At 31.9% G+C, this 12277-nt stretch overlaps 1 long non-coding RNA gene across 2 annotated transcripts; it reads left to right on the forward strand.

Moving 5' to 3' along the window:
- Positions 1-1005: 1005 nt before the first annotated feature.
- LOC107872504 lies at positions 1006-4635 on the forward strand. 2 transcript variants are annotated; one of them, XR_001674892.2, is made up of 4 exons: positions 1006-1150; positions 3409-3595; positions 3675-3759; positions 4315-4635. It is a non-coding gene; the product is annotated as an uncharacterized LOC107872504 (long non-coding RNA). The 2 variants fall into 2 exon arrangements; XR_001674891.2 differs by lacking the exon at positions 3409-3595.
- Positions 4636-12277: the final 7642 nt, after the last annotated feature.

The raw sequence follows: 12277 nt of genomic DNA on the forward strand, positions 1-12277 counted from the left end.
ACACGTAGTTTCTTGCTTTTCTTTTTGATAAAACAAAACTCTTCATTATCATCAATTTGATTGCAATTTATTTTAAACTTATGTCTTCAATCTCGATGAAGCATAGGCTCTGATACCAATTATTAAGTTCAAAATGGAAAGTGCATCATGCGGAGCTAATTGTTTGCAAAATCGTAGATGCAATAATTCAAACAACAACAAAAACAATACTAAAAAGCATGTTATAAATATGATTTGGTCAAATGTTCTGCATATTGAAACTAAATCAAAAAGCTTTTACTCAATTGGGAGAAAATCTCTCTCTAACAAAACTCTTTAAATGACTACATTGTGAATATTATTGTGCTATGGTATATGATAAGAGGGTCTTTAATTTATAGAGGTCTAAAATCTTTTCTCCAAAAAGGAGGTTAGCCAAATATGATTTTTTTTTTATATTTTTCTTTAATTACTTTTATTGTCCTTTCAAGAAAAGTAAAACGTAAATCTAGTAAGAAAATTAGGACAAAAATTCTAACAAAATAACATTTAAAGAAGAAAAAAAAAGAGAGAATTCAATAAATAAATAATAACATACCAAATATTTTATTGATATTTTTCAACACGTTTTTTCTACCACATTTGCTTTTTGTGAAATATGTTCCTTTCTTATTTCATTGATCCAGCTTTTTCTTTATTCGTATAGCTTGCATTTTTTATATTAGCATCTGTTTAATCTGCAGTAAAGTTAGGTGCTAAACAAATCATTCTTTTTGACCTATTCATAGGGTTGCTCCGCCTTCTACTCTCTGAAAGTTATCTGATTTTTCAACAACAATAACAGTAGACTAAGGCCCTATTTGTTTGCACTTAATGGAGGTTTGAATCTGAACGGTTCAAACTTCAACCAATTAAGTGCATTTTTTTTAAAATCCTCTTAATATATCTGAAAACATCTGAATCGGTCAAATACGAAAGTGTCTGAATACTATTTTGACTCTTTTTAAAACCTAGTTTATTCCCTCAAAAATCTCACACTTTTGTTATTTTTCCTCTTTAAATACGCTGCTCTCTCACCCTCTTTCTTCATGTTGCTCTCTCTCTCTCCCTCTCTTCACATTGCGCTCTCTCTCTTCCTCTTCCTCTTCACATTGTTGTCCTTCTCTTTCAGGTATGATTCACCAAAATTATTTTATAAATATTTTATTTATCAATTTGCTTATTCACTATTTGCTGCTTAAGAACGCTAAATTTCTACTTGCAATTGTTTATTTTGATTATAAAATTTATAGTTTGTTTGGATAATAGTTGTAGTTGAATTTTGATTATAAAATTTGTAGTTCAGTTGGGAAACAATTTTTTTTCTAGTTGTGAAGCTTATTCACAACGATATCCAGCAATAACCAAATACTTACCTTAGTTGAGACCCTCAACCTTCCAGCTTTAGGGCCCTAAAAACGATCATAACTGTCTAGATCATAAAGTTCATCTACTGGACCATTTGCTGCAACACATACTTTTACTCCTGTAAATAAACAAGTTCCATGGTAGGAATGTAGAATTCAATGCCTTTTGTTTATTTTCAAAATTGTAAGTGTTTTTTTTAACATTATTTATTTTTAGAGTATTTCATTCTTTATTTATGTCTCTTTACTAATTATATAGTAGATGATTAAATTAAATTATCAACTCATATAAGTTAACATAAAGTTTAATTTTGCAATTATAGGAAAAAGTTGAGTAGGCATCGATATGGTTGCACACAATATTAAATATAATATACCTTGATTAGACTGATATAATTTTAGTTTCTTGTATTAGTACATCATAAATATACCGAACACTACTAAATAGAAACAAGTGTTAGATTAATTTATATTAAACAAACTATCTAATTGAAATTAGAATTTTAAATTTCAGTTATGGAACAAGCTAGTGATAGATTTATTTGAAGAATGGATGTTCTAAAAACTTTATTAGAATATTGTTTTCAAGAAGTATTTTTGAATGGGAGATATGAAAGTAGTTTGAAAGATGAATTATGAAATAGAATTAAAAATTTTTTGGAGACTACACATAACTTTGTTGCTACACAAAAGAAGATGAAGAACCAATATGATTATATAAAAGAAAAATGTCAAGCTTGATTGCCACTAACTAAAAAGACAAGTAACATTTATGATCGATCAACAAATACCACTCAAATGTAAAATAGCAAGTGAAAAGAGTATATAAAGGTTAGTTCATTATATAGTTTTTTTTTCTTTGTTTATTTTACTATAAAGAGAATAGTGTATGGTGTATATAAAAAGTATGACTTCTTATATTCGAATATAGGCTCATCCAATATAAAAGGCATTGAAGAGTTTACCGTTACCCTTTTCAAAATTTTGTACAACACTCTTTGAGGGTTCTACTGCAATAAGCGTTCATGGTTGGAGTTCAAATTATACAACTCCGTGGCTTGGTGCCCTTTTTGCATCTACTAATATAGATCTTGATGTTTTACAAGATCTAGTTGGTGAAAAAAATAATGAATCTTCTAAAGATTGTTCATATCAATCTTCAATTTCAATTAAAAAAAATTAGGAAAGAAAAGAAAAATAGTATCACCCCGATTGAAAATTAATGAGAAAATAAGTACCGCATAGAAGTTATTGTTTAATAAAAATAGTGCACCTGAAGTTGAGGAAAGTATGAAAAAGTTAGATGGACTTGGATGAAAAGATCCATTGTACTCTCTATAACAGTTAGTATACTTTATGAAGGTGATAACTATCAAAAAGCATGGATAAAACTAACAGAAACTAATAAATTAGAGAATTGGGTTAAAATCATGAAAAAAATAAAAGTTCTTTAATTTTGTGAATTATTAGTATATTTATTAGATGCAGATTTTATGAAATCTATTCTTTATTGTTTTTGGTTAATTTTTATATAATTTTTAAAACTTTGTGATGCTATGTGACGCTTATGAAACATGTTTTGTTAGTGAACTATGTTATTTTTATGTTTTGCTATGTCTGGAAAGTATAAAATTAATCTTTATAATCACTTTGATTTTGTTATATAAATTTCTGGTCTTGAAAAATATATAGCTAGTTGTACTTATTGTGCATTATTTTTTTATAAAACAGATTCAACATGAATATTGATGATCAAGTATTATGGTTGATGAACTTATATTGGCAAAGAAAATGTTATAGACTCACATATGATCGAAGAAATAAAGATTTAACATCATCTTTATTTGGTCAAAAATATACATTAGAATTATTAGCTGGTTCTAATCGACAATGTACAGAATTGATGCGTATATCGTGTGATGCATATGTCCGAATATGTCAACATTTTAAATAAAATGTATGGCTCACTAATAGCAAACATATATACGTCGAAGAAAAATAGTAATATTTTTAATTATTATAGGACATAATGAGCGTTACATCATTATCAAGAGAAGATTTCAGCATTCTTTACAAACGGTGCACAAATATTTTCATGAGGTTTTTGAAGCAATAATGAAATTTGCAAAAGAAATGATTCACCTACAATATCTGATTCGAATATGAATATTCCCGGTGTTCATAATAAGATGTTGCAAAAAATATTTAAGGTACTATTTTAAAATTATTATTACAGAATTTTGGAAGAATATTTTTTCGTTATGTTGACATAAATTTATAAATTGACAGAGAGAAATATGTGCACTAGATGGGACATTAGTACACACTGTTGTTCCTGTTAATCAATAAATTGTTCGTAGAGGAAGAGAAAGAGGTAAATGCTATCAGAATGTTCTGGCAATGTGTGACTTTAATATGGTCTCCACTTATGTTTATACTGGATGAAAAGGTGTAGCACATGATGCACAAGTTCTAATAGAAGTTGTATCTAATTCAGATAATGGCTTTCCATTTCCTCCATCTAGTAAGTAATACAGTTTAAATTATTGAAATAATTATTTAACCTTTTAATATGATAAAATAATTTTTTGTTTTAACGTCAAATAAATATTATCTATGTAATGTAAAGTATTTTAATACTCGAGGATTTCTAGCACCGTATCGTAATATTAGATATTGGTTAGGGAATTATCGTTGTAGGCGTGCCATAACTAAGGAGGAAAAGTTTAATCATGATCATGCACAACATAGAAATGTTATCAAACGTTCTTATGGAGTACTAAAAGCAAGATTTTCTATATTGGACAAGATGGTTCCATATCCTATCAATATCCAAAGAGATGTTATTATTGCATTCTTTACAAATAATAATTTTACTAGGAAGGAACGCATAAATGATGAATTGTTTAATCAGTTTGATACATCTTAGGTAATATTTGATGAAGAAGAATTACAAGAAGAAACATTGGAGGAAACAAACGGACCTAGTTGAACAGTTGAAGATTCTTAGATGATGCACAATATGCGTGAGGAACTTGCACTCAAGCTAATGCAACAAAATTGAAGAGCTTGAGAGTTCAATAATTTAGTTATTAATTTTTTTTCATCAGTGAAAAGTTAAAATTAGATGATTATTAGTTAGTTATTCAAATACTTTAATATTTATATATGCATCAAAACACAAAATTATATCTGACTAATTGTTTTCGTTTGTTGGATCAGTTTAAATGATAGATTACTTTGTGTTAAATTTAATTTTTTATGATTTCATCTTATCACAGTAATTTTTAATCAATATATCTTTTTTAATAATTTAGATAGTTCAATAATTATATTTATCATAATAAATTATGTCTTTAAATATTTTAATTATCACTCAAATGATAATTTAATTGTTTAAGTTAATACTTTATCTAATATTTTGTTCATATAATATAATATTTTATTATTTTTAAATTAGAATTGTACATTTATTACAAATAAATAAAATATGTACATTCCGATGTTAAAAAAACAGTCTTAATAATTCAGCATTCAAATCACAAAACAACATCTTAATCATTCTGATATCCATTCAGATTCAAACAACTTAATCTTAAAAAAACCAAATAAACCCAAAATAATAAATATAAAATATAAGAATTCTTATGTGAAAAACCTCATAGGTTAACACGGATTTTCTTAGTAAGTCTTCAAGAAATTCATTGACCACATGCCAATCTTACTTGACAATATTAAAAAATATTGTTCGTACTAATAATATGACCAACATATATTTTTATTTTCCTATTCCAGCCATCAAGATTTAGTTTCTTTGAAAAAGACAATATACACGTCAAGGAGAAATGCGAGAAAATTGAAGAAAAAATGTCTTTTAAGTCTTGAATGAAGGATTGGTGACATTGACCAACTTAAAGGTCCAAACATTATTAGAAAACTTGATTAAGTTAATTGTGCTCTTAATTAATATTTTCAAAACTTTCTAATCTTTTTAAAAATACAAAACAATCCACACCACTCTCCTCTCCAAATTTACTGTCTCTATCTCCCCTCTCTCTCTGACAGTTTCTCTCTCAAACTTACCAACAGTTTTGTAAATTTCTTCCTTCAATCCTCGTCGATTTCAACCTTTCGTGACAAATAGTTTTGAGTTCTTTTTCGACTTTCAACCGTCAATCGACGTGACAACATTCACTGTCAACAATAGCTTCGATTTCTTCATCGTCCGTTTTCGATTTGCACAGGTAAAAATTAAGGTTTTTTAAAGAGGAACTTAAGTTAACTTCTTTTCTAGTATGAGTTAACAATTTTAATATTTGTTGCTTAAATTTAAAATGAGGACTCAATAAGACCCTAATTTGTGGCATTTTTTCTACTCTTTAAGGAGTAAAAAATAATTTTTTGTTGTTACTGTAGTTCTTGTTGTCGAACGGTTATTCAATTTGTTGGTGTTTGTTGTATTTTTTAAATTTTGTTTTTTGTTTCTTGTGTTTGTACAAACAAAACAACAATGTTGGTGTCGTTGGTCAATGTTGATGTTCTTGATGTGTGTGTTGTGTTGCTGGGTTGATTTATTGTTTGTGGATTGTGTTCTTGGTAAATATGGTGTATTGATATTAAATGGTGAGATATTGTTGTTGTTATATTGAACAAAATCTTGCTACTAGTTTATTTTTTTGTAATAGATGAACCACTTGTTGCACCAGATAAACCATCTGTTACAACAGATGAACTATTTGTTGCATTAGATGAATTATCTGTTGTATCTACTAACCATCTGTTGGATGAAACCCTAATAGATATTCCAACAAATGACATATCCAAGACTTTGATTTCTTCTAACAGATTATTCATCTGTCACAGCAGATGACCTATCTATTGGAAGAAATCTAAATAATTTGATAACAGTTCCAACAGATCACTCATCTATTGCAATAAATGAATGAGCTATTGCATAGATCAGTCATCTACTTCAACAGACGAGTGATCTATTGGAAGAAATCGCAACAGTATTAAAACTATTTTTATTGTTTCCAGCAGATTACTTATATGCTGCAACAGATTAGTTATATGTTGCAACATATGACTCAACTATTGCAAAAAATAAGTAATTTGTTAGAAATGTTATTTTACTGTGTTGTACTTGTTAGATTTACGGTTATCCTATTTTTAATAATGCATTAATCAATTATAATCTTTTTTATTCTTCTCTTATATTTAGATGATATGGCTCCAAAAGAAAAGAAAGTGAATCAAATCCAAGTAAAGAAATAAGAGAAGTAATTAGGCTACATCCACCACTCTATGAGCTTGCTGTACAAACGATATTTCAATCAGAAGCAGAATAAAATGAACACGAGGAAGAGAAAAGTTTCAAAAGAGATGATCTAAATGCTAATAGCCCTTTCACTGAAGAATTGATTAAAACCTTCAGCATTGATAGTTATCATCTAAGAATACAGTGCGATGGTGCCATAAATTTAACTGGTGATTTTATGGTAAATTCATCCATGGAAAAATCTTTTGATACCTTCAAACAAATACTTTGAGACCAAAAATTGAATACTTATTTTAGGGACAATTGCTTTGGGCAACATCTTAATTTGCAGGAGGACAATAATGCTAGTTTTCAAATGACCATGTGTATGATCTTCTCGAGCGTAGGTTTATGTATGAAAATAAAGATAAGATGGATGAGGTGTGGATAAATTATTGTGGCATGCTTTTTTGTTTTGGTTGAAAGGAGTTTGCCATAGTTACTGGACTAAAATGTGGTCTTCCTTCTCATCCTATAGCTATTCTAACCCTAAAAAACACCCGGCACACCAAAAGTCTAAGGCAAGTCAAGTGATGGTGATGGCTTGTTGTCTCTTTGTAACACCCCGCATTTTTAGGCTAGAATTTAAATCGTCGTTCCTACGTGTATAAATTCTTATCCTATGATTTGTATATGACTGCATGTTTCATGATCATTTACCTAGAGTGTAAAGTGTTTTTGAGGTGAATAATGTTCATAGTAAACACTTAGAGTGATGTGGAATTAAGAACTTTTGATTCGATCAAATTTTGGTATTCGATCCTACAAGATTAAACTTTGAATCTGTATAACTTCTAAAATATATGGAATTTTGAATCTCAACACACACCAAATTATAGATAATTGTTTTCTCTTTCCAATCCATCCGATTTTGCCTTAATCTGATACCCGTGTAAAAGTTATGAGCATTTTCGTGAGGAATTAGTTAAGGTCCGCGATTTCAACGTGGTACAGATCTTGTGCTCCGCGATTTCTCCGTGGCACGGAACTATGTTCAGAAACACTAAAACCCGTGTTTCTCTTTAATTTTTTTTGGATAAACAAGTCATTTATGTCCTAAACTATCCTATGATTGATATAAACGTGATTTTAGCATCCCATGACCCCAAATACATCAAATAAACAATCCCTATTTCTCTCAAATTCTCAAGAATACCACGCAAGAGTTTCTTTCAAGAATTCACCTCCTAAGGCTCCAAATCCAAGTTTTCCTTTTCAAGAAGTCAAGAAAATCAAGTATGTAGGTATTTAATGAGGATATTCTTTCATCCTCATGCCTAAAATTACATTTTTTATTCATGAATTTTATGTATTCCATAAGCTAGGGTTCCATGAAAAGCATAAATTCCATGATATCTCCATGTAATTCTTGAATTCAACCATGAAATAATGTCCCCACATAATTTCAAGTATTCTTTCGTACTTTAATCATGATAATTGATAACGCTCAAACTACACCTCTCTAATGTAAATGTAAGCGATCATTGTCAATATAAAACCCAACTAGGTTGGGGTCGAATCCCATAGGGAATATGGTGTGAACGTAAGTCATTTGCGATTTAATCAACTGATAGTTGGATGTTTCCAAAAAAGGGGGTTTTTAGTTTAACAAGTAATTGTTGGTTACTTTAGATTCAGTGTTCATAATCAAGAGTTTATGAAAAACCAGAATTATGTTCACTAGGGCTTTTGGTACTTGACAGATGCTACTAGTGGTTCAAGATTCTCACGGTAGGTAGGACAACAAGTTATCTTTATCGAAGTTATGCCTAAATGTCTCTCGACCTACCTAAACATTTAATTACCTAAACCTCTCAGACTTAGGGAATTGATATTCACTGTCCAGATTTTACCTCAGGTTAACCAACCTTGTTACAACGCTGATTATTAAACGAAGTATTTCCAAGTCCCTGTTGATAATTCACTTCCTACTATTTTTGATTTCTTTCTCAAGCAAATCAAAGTAGGTGATATTTATCGTTTGCAATCAACAGATAATAATTAAAACATCAAAATCATCAAGGAGTCCTACCACCTTTCGAATCTTGAACACTCAACACCTTATCAAGACCTAACCCTAGATCCCATAATTCAGGTTAAAGAAATTTAGCCGCTCATGACGTAATAATCGAAACACCTAGATAAATTCATGCTTTGAAAGATAAACTTACCACAAGATGAATAGAAACTAGAGTATCTCAGATTAAATCACAAAGGAAATTCCAAAATAATGAATATAATCTCTTCAAAGTAATTGCTTTCTCATGCCAAGAAGTTAGAGAGAAAAAATCAAAGTACATTGCTCAAAACTCAAGGTTCCAACCTCCAAAGAAAACCCTCAACAAGGCTTTAAATAATTCACCCTAATTATGGAAACAAAATAATAAAATTCAAAAATTCTTCGGATTAGGTGACGCCATTTGTGATAGCCTATCAGGAGGCTGACGACTTATCACAAATGTCGTCAGCTTCCTTTATGATTTTGGTACTTGTTGTCTACCACTGACGATAAAAAATGACGCCCTATCAACTTCTTGACGGCCTATCACAAAATATCGTCAAGTTTCTTCTTCAGTTCTCATATGTTGCCTTAGGTTGATGGCATTCTTGACGGTTTATCAGATCCTTGAAGACCTATTACAAAATATCGTCACAGCTTTCAATCATAGGCCAATTCTCTGACTATGGCTGATGATGAATCTGATATCTTATCACAAGGCTGACGACTTATCAGAAATGTCGTCAGCCGCACTTTTGCCTCTATCTACTTCTAATTTCAGCTCCTTTGCTTCCATTGTTGTTGGTTCTCTATCATATTAGCTTTTACTACAAAATCAAACATAAACCAATCAAAAATGACAAAAGTTGCTTAAGACTTCGCAATTATTCTTAGTTAAAAGCCTCAAATGTGTTAGCATTAGGTCACACATCAACACCCTCAACTTAAAATAATTACTTGTCCTCAAGCAACTCAACACAACTAAGAGAATACAAGGGACATTTGACAGTCAATCATCCACATTATCTCAAAACACTTTCACCATCTCCAAGGTCAGTCATTTCAAGTACAATGAAGAACACCAATGCAATACACAGACATCAGTCTACGACATTAATTCAGCTACATTAACCATGCATATACCAGTATTACACTCTCCAAACAAGTTAGTAACTAGCAACATATCTGGTGTGCCCTCACAGCAAAGAAATTCCCCCCATCATCTCAGTATTTATATATGTAACCATGGGGACAATCAAACCGCTCACTCTCAGAACGAAGTTCTAATCCGTGTATGCCAAGTACCATAGGCTTGCCCTTATTTTCATTACCCCAATCTTCAGATAAGTCAGCTAGGATCACTAGAAGACTTCTCTTAGGCTTGTAATGTTGGCTACGGGCTGGTATGATACTTGATGGTATTTAAAGTGACTAAACTTCCTTGACACTACACTAGCTTTCTGAGGTTTCACTCATTAACCTTTTTCGCTCTTCTCTTTTCTTGATCACACTTATTTAGGATGGGTGCAGTGTTTTCTCAATTACTTAATCTTTTTTTTTTAAATTTTCTTTTTCTTGCTCTTTTCTTTTGCACCCAGCTTTTTATTCTTTTCTTTTATGCTACCTTTCTTCATACTCATTCTATATCACGCACCCCTATGATAGCCACACTCAACTTAGGCCATTTCCCTAAGTCAACGAGCAAAGTGTCCAAGGAGGATCAGGGCTAAAACAGGTTCATTGTGATCTAAATGGGAAGGTGATAGGTTTCATAAAAAGAAATAGGCTAATTAGGCTCAAAACAGGGATCAAGAGATATTATACACATAGGGAAGATCTTTTAGGCTAAAGTGAGTTAATATCAAAATGGTCTATGATCCTTTCATAACCCCTATCCTTCAATCTAGGTAAGACTAACCGGGCACGTTTTGGTTTCACCACATCAAGGGAACTAAGTAGTTGCTCACACACACATGGCACACAAATATATCATAAGCTACAACTCATTCAGTTCATGCAAATGTTTAGCAATGATTATTATGTTACTAGAACTAATGTCATACAAAGATGAACGGTGGTCACACTTAAATGCAAATCACTCAATTTAAGGTAGTCAACCACTTGAAGAGGTGTACAAAAATCACAAAATAAAATTCAACTGCCTCAAGTACAAGTATTTCTCCTAGTTGACTACAAAATTTTACAACAACAAATTTACCCTACACTCTCAACGTAAACTCAAAGAAAATCTAAACTTAGGGTTAGAGTATACCTGGAATGGATCAATCCCGGGGGTCATGGGTTGCCTCCCATGTAGCGCCTGATTTAACGTCGCGGCACGACTCAGTTATCTCGGTTACTTCATACTTCATCGAGACAGATAGTAGTGATATTTTTCATCGATTCTTTCGAACCAATGTAAAGCTTGACTCGTTGCCCATTCACCTTGAATGTGCTGCCGTCTTCATTTTCAAGTTCTACTATTCCAAATGAGTAGACTTGGTGCTTCTGTCTTCATTTTCAAGTTCTACTACTCCAGATGAGTAGACTTGACTAACTCTAAATGGGCCTGACCACTTGGATTTAAGCTTACCTGTGAACAATTTAAGTCTGGAATTGAACAGAAGCACCAAATCACTCTTTTGGAAGTCTCGTTTCTCTATCCTCCAATCATGGTACATTTTCATTTTTTCTTTATATAGGTCTGCTCGTTCATATGCTCTGAGACGAAATTCATCCATCTCATTCAGTTGTCCCAGTCTCAGCTCTGCTGCCTCCTTCCAACTCAAATTCAGCCTTTTGAGTGCCCATAAGGCCTTGTGCTCCAGCTCTATTGGTAGGTGGCAAGCTTTTCCATAGACCAGCTGAAATGGTGACATGCCAATGGGTGTCTTGAAAGCAGTCTGATATGCCCACAAGACATCATCGAGCTTTTGAGACCAACTTTTTCGGCTAGCATTCACTGTTTTTGCTAGGATGGCTTTAATCTCTCAATTTGACACCTCCACTTGCCCACTAGTTTGTGGCTGATATAGAGTGGCTACTCTATGCTGTTTCACCCCATATTTTGCTAAGGCTGTTCAGAACACTTTGTTGCAAAAATGAGATCCTCCATCGCTTTAATAGTGTGTGGTACTCCAAAGTGAAAGAAGATATTCTTTTTGAGAAAAGCAACAACTCTTTTTCCTTCATTGTCAGACAAGGCAACAACTTCGATCCATTTCGAGACATAGTCGACAACAACTAAAATGTACTTCATCCCATACAAGCTTACAAAAGGGCCCATGAAATCGATGCCCCATACATCAAACAATTCCACTTCAAGCATCTTAGCCAAAGACATCTCATGCATTTTGGAGATTGACCCCTGCCTATGATATTGGTTACATTTAAGCACAAACTCATGGGCATCCTTGAACAATGTTGGCTGATAGTAACCGTTCTGCAAAACCTTCCTAGCCGTTTGGTCACCTGCATGGTGACCTCCAACTAGGGAAGCATGACATGCTTCCAATATGCACAATACATCCACTTCCGGCACGAATCTCCTTATAATATTATCTGCACATCGCTAAA

This window comes from Capsicum annuum, chromosome 5, assembly GCF_002878395.1.
Source record: "Capsicum annuum cultivar UCD-10X-F1 chromosome 5, UCD10Xv1.1, whole genome shotgun sequence".
NCBI lineage: Eukaryota > Viridiplantae > Streptophyta > Magnoliopsida > Solanales > Solanaceae > Capsicum > Capsicum annuum.